The sequence below is a fragment of the Adiantum capillus-veneris genome, chromosome 29, assembly GCF_014529385.1.
Source record: "Adiantum capillus-veneris isolate H3 chromosome 29, ASM1452938v2, whole genome shotgun sequence".
Classification (NCBI taxonomy): domain Eukaryota; kingdom Viridiplantae; phylum Streptophyta; class Polypodiopsida; order Polypodiales; family Pteridaceae; genus Adiantum; species Adiantum capillus-veneris.
The window spans coordinates 72018496-72023879 of NC_140959.1; the positions used below are offsets into that span (position 1 = coordinate 72018496).

The 5384-nt window shown below is 46.8% G+C and overlaps 1 pseudogene across 1 annotated transcript; it reads right to left on the reverse strand.

Annotated features, from left to right (window-relative positions):
- Positions 1–332: 332 nt before the first annotated feature.
- Positions 333–4077, reverse strand: LOC147419391 (uncharacterized; annotated as a pseudogene). The gene is made up of 2 exons (XR_015187169.1): positions 1485–4077; positions 333–1392 (listed from the first exon to the last, which is right to left on the reverse strand). The product of XR_015187169.1 is annotated as an uncharacterized LOC147419391 (transcript).
- Positions 4078–5384: the final 1307 nt, after the last annotated feature.

Genomic DNA, 5384 nt, shown 5'->3' on the forward strand with positions numbered 1-5384 from the left:
GGCTTTCCACGGTAGACTCCAACAGCTTCTTGCATCCCTCGCCTTCACCACAGCCATTCATCTTCCTGGAATGCTCCTTGAGCTCTCAAACTATCGAAGGCCACCCCTTCCCATGTATCCTACCCCTGGCTGCTCCTTTTGAAACTTGAAGCCCTTGATCACCTCTCTACTCCCTTCTGCTACCTACGCTAGACCGTGGCTGCCCCTTGGAACTCCTTCAGGTCGGTGCCCCTCCTCCAATCAAGCCCTTGGTGACTCTCAACATGGCTTCCTGCACTGTAGCATGAGCCCCCCCCCCCCCCCCCCCCCCCCCCCCCCCCCCCTCTCTCTCTCTCGTACTGGCAGCCCACCCTCATCTGGCGGCTCTCCCTTGATTCTGGCCTATCCCTCCTTCCAGCTCTCTCAGGAGCTCCTCCCTCTTGTTCTTGACGTCTCTGCACCCCTTGGTGAGCCTCCTCCTTCTTGCCTTTGGCATGCCCCGGCCCCCTGTAGCGACTGGTCCCTCCTCAATTTGTGATGCTCTTCACCTTCCTTCCTCCTGCTCCACCCTATTGGCGAGTCTTCTCCTACCCTGCAAACTGGCGGGCCCCTCTCTTTCCATATCCAGCCCCTGCACCAGATGGCACCTTGCCTCCAGCATGCCTGGCAGATGGCGGCCTCCTTTAGAAAACGCCACCACCTGTCCTCTTGCTACTTTGAGTCGCCTGTGATGGCTAGGCTAGCGCTGCCTTCATACTATCACCCACTGCATGGCTTAAAAAATTAAAGCTTATCATTAGTTTTTCTTCTTTTTGTGGAGCATTCCCACCGCATTGGGCTCGAGCATAGCATAACCCTCCACTCTATGTACTACTTCCCATCTTCATGCCTCCTTGCCATAGGTTCAAACTAGTCGCATCCACCACCTTCGACCATGTCATTTCTGTCATTCAATATTCGACCAAAAGGTCTGAGCATATCTTTGTCGAGTATAAAAAGGGCCTTCAGTAGCCTCGAAGCACTAGCAATTTCAAGAAAATTTCTTGCACACTGTCAAATAGAGTGCCCTACAAACATCTCGCTCAAAATCCCATATCATAAATCTCATAGAACCTGTATCCAGCATCCCTTGTCTCATTCCCAACCTTATGATATCAACATTTGCTCCTATCACCTGTGATAGAAAGAAACAATTGCAATTTCTACTAGAGAGTGCTCCATCCCTGTGTACCTGTCCCTTAGCCGCACCAAACGCACCAAATACCTGCTCAATGTCCCTGCCATTTACTTGCAAACTGCCATGCATAGGCTTCTTGCACTTCCATAGGCCGACCATCTTCAGCTATACCATCATTTCCCAACCCCTCATTGAGCATTCATGCTCAACCATAGCATTGTTTAGGTATCAAAAAACTGCATAAGAAGCGAGAATATGATTTCATAATAAGAAGCTACATGTAGTATGTAGAAATGTATAGATAGATAGAGAGGGAGATCTTATCAACTGCATAAACCTCCCGGATCAAATGGAAAGCCTTGAGATTTCCCAAGCGTAGTGTAGGCCCCTCCTGGGTCAAACTGATGTCTTTGAGCATTACCACCCATCTGTAAAACATATACAAACCGTTCCCGCTTTGCACCTATAAATCTGTAAGCCAACCATGCATGTAGTTGTCAGCACCATAAACCTCGAACAACCTGGATCCACAAGCCTTCCTGGTACACAAAATGAGTATGTTCACCCACCTCCAAAGCATCTGAACCATACATCATTATGCTCTTACTTGCTAGAGGGTTCTCTATACCATAATCTGCATCCAAAAAGCTTTGCAAACGATGCAAAATTGCTTGTAAAGCAACCTTCAAAAGTATATCTATCAACAACATGGCACCAACCTTTGACACCCTATCATCCCGAAGCAAAAGAGGGTTGCCCAACCCCCTGGTCCGTAGAAGGCATCTCTATACCTGTCTCATGCTTCTCTGTGACCACCTCATCTACATGCATAATATCGTAAATATCATACCTTGAGGAAGTGGAGTCCGTCTCCCATGTGCTATCTCCATCGAAAGAGCTTCCGCCACTTGATTCATGCTCTTACCCTGTCTCAGAATATAGAATCTTGTCCATCACTTATCTTGTCCATCACTACTACTTCAATCTTATCAAGAAATCCTACTTGTCGGCCATGAACACACTCCCCAGGGATTTGACCATCCATAGCTAAATCTGCCAACATATTTCCCTGGCTTGGAACCATTATCACCTCTTCAACAATTGGATCTTTCTTGTCTGGCATCCGAGGCATAGGAATAACCCTGTCTCTTTGCACCCATAATATCTTTGGCTCTACTTGCATATGCATACCCTCTAGCATCGGCTGTGCTTTTATCTCCTTCACTTCAATTTGCTTTGAGACTATCGAATTGAACTAGCCTTGCCTCGCTTGACGTTTCTTCAAGAGCTTCTTTGTGCGACCTTTTGCAAAGGCCACTGCCTCCGCATATGAACCGGTCCATCGACTTCAACTTTATCACGAACATCCACATGCAAGCACTCCATGAATTTGTTTAATTTCAAAAAGTCAGTATTCGCAGCCACACTTCTGCATCTTCAACACCTGTAAAAGTTGGAAAACCCGACCACATCTTGCTTAGCAGCACTTGCTCTTTGAAACCGGTAACACCGCAACACCGTCTTTGACTTCACCGAGAAGCAATCAGTAGCTCCTTAGTGGGGGCACCACTGATGGAAAGGGGGAAAGAACCCAACACACTCCAAACCTGCCTCTCTATAGCCCAGGGATTAGCACCCCTAACCACGCAGAATCACACACACCAATACACAAGCTGCAAATTGCAATTGCACACACTCGCCTTTGAACACCACTAGCTGCACACTCACACATAAAAACACCTCAGCACCATTAATCCAACATTATACCATCACCCACTATGAACACGCTCACATCAAGAGGCCACACATGCCTCGACCGCACCCATAATAATACACCAATCTCCCTCTCTCTCACACACAGTGTCCCAGAGCAACCGCTACCACGTGCATATGGCAAAAGATGAGATGCAAATGAAATCAATGACAAACTTGACAAAAAACACAAACCAACTATGTATCACATATACACAATCAAATACAATGATGGCGACTGTCAACTGCATGACTTGGTGCAACCTGATACCCTTCCTCGGCTATTGGCAACCCGTACTAGCGGCCTTTCCCTGCTTCACATTTGACGGCTACAACTCTGGAGAGACACACTCTGTGGTTCTTCAGTTCATGTCAGAGCATAAACTGCTCATCTGTCTCAACACATGACCCCAGAGACCTTCCAAAAACAAGAGAAGAAGCCCTCATTAGATACTTCATGACATACAACCCAAGCATTTGCCTCATAGCCATTGTATGGCTTTCCACGGTAGACTCCAATAGCTTCTTGCATCCCTCACCTTCACCACAGCCCTTCATCTTCCTGGAATGCTCCCTTGAGCTCTCAGACTATCGAAGGCCACCCCTTCCCATGTATCCTACCCCTGGCTGCTCCTTTTGAAACTTGAAGCCCTTGATCACCTCTCTACTCCCTTCCATTGCCCACGCTACACCGTGGCTGCCCCTTGAACTCCTTCAGGTTGGCGCCCCTCCTCCAATCAAGCCCTTGGTGACTCTCAACATGGCTTCCTTCACTGCAGCATGAGGCCCGTCCTCTCTCTCTCCCTCGTACTGGCAGCCCACCCTCATCTGGCGGCTCTCCCTTGCTTCTGGCCTATCCCTCCTTCCAGCGCTCTCAGGAGCTCCTCCCTCTCATTCTTGACGTCTCTGGACCCCTTGGTGAGCCTCCTACTTGCTCTCTTGGCATCCCTTGGCCCCCTGTAGCGGCTGGCCCCTCCCCAATTTGTGCTGCTCTCCGCTTTCCTTCCTCTTGCTCCACCCTATTGGCAAGTCTTCACCTATCGTGCAAACTGGCGGGCCCTCTCTTTCCATATGCAGCCCCCACACCAGATCATGGCACCTTGCATCCAGCATGCCTGGCAGATGGCGGCCTCCTTTAGAAAACGCCACCACCTGTTCTCTTGCTGCTTTGAGTCGCCTGTGATGGCCAGGCCAGCGCTGCCTTCATACTATCACCCACTGCATGTCTTAAAAAATTAAAGCTTATCATTAATTTTTCTCCTTTTTGTGGAGCAGTCCCATCGCATTGGGCTTGAGCATAGCAAAACTCTCCACTCTATGTTTCTGATCTTCATGCCTCCTTGCCATAGGTTCAAACTAGTTGCATCCACCACCTTCAACCATGTGATTTCTGTCATTCAATATTTGGCCACAAGGTCTGAGCACATCTTTGTCGAGTGTAAAAGGGCCTTCAGTAACCTCAAAGCACTAGCAATTTCAAGAAAATGTCTTTCACACTGTCAAATAGAGTGCCCTACAAACATCTCGCTCAAAATCCCATATCATAAATCTCATAGAACATGTATCCAACATCCCTTGTCTCATTCCCAACCTTGTGATATCAACATTTGCTCCTATCACCTGTGATAGCAAGAAACAATTGCAATTTCTACTAGAGATTGCTCCATCCCTGTGTACCTGTCCCCTAGCCGCATCAGATACCTGCTCAATGTCCCTGCCATTTACCTGCAAACTGCCATGCATGGGCTTCTTGCACTTCCATGGGCCGACCACCTTTAGCTGTACCAGCGTGTATGAAACATATGGAGAAGCTCACTGTAGGAGGGTAGTTTCTTGTGCAAAAGATCCTTTATTTTCTTTTTCTCCTTTTTTGATTGCTACTAGTAACGTCATTAACATTGACCACTATTTTGACATCTTCAAATTCTTCTCAGTTAGCTCTATTGAACACACAAGTTTTTTTGGTGCCACAATCAACATAGTTGCCCATTAAACAATTGTACTTGTGATAAATTTCATCTATGGACTTGAGGCACAAAACACACTCACATAAAACTATAGTACTCTTGTATGCATGGTAAGAATCATTGCAAGAAGTAATGTGTAAATCATGGGCACACATTGAACATGTGCAATCACATGAAACTCCATGTAGGCCAAAACAATGCTACCGAATGTGATTTATTGCTTCCCTTAATTAGGTCATTTGCACATGCACAATGTAGCAACGTGTGATTCTTTCCTTCAGCTTGCACACAAAATATGGCTTCACATACTCAAAACATTGTTGTTGAATTTGAACGTCTAGATATGCAACCTTGAACCTTTCAAATAGCTCCACCTATAAAACAACACAATGATTAAATGCCAGTGGAGTGCTACAAACATGTCAAGGATTACTAATGCTAGAAACCAGGTAGTCCAATCACCAAATCATAGCAAAGCTACAAACCACAAAAGCACTTCTAGAAACCTC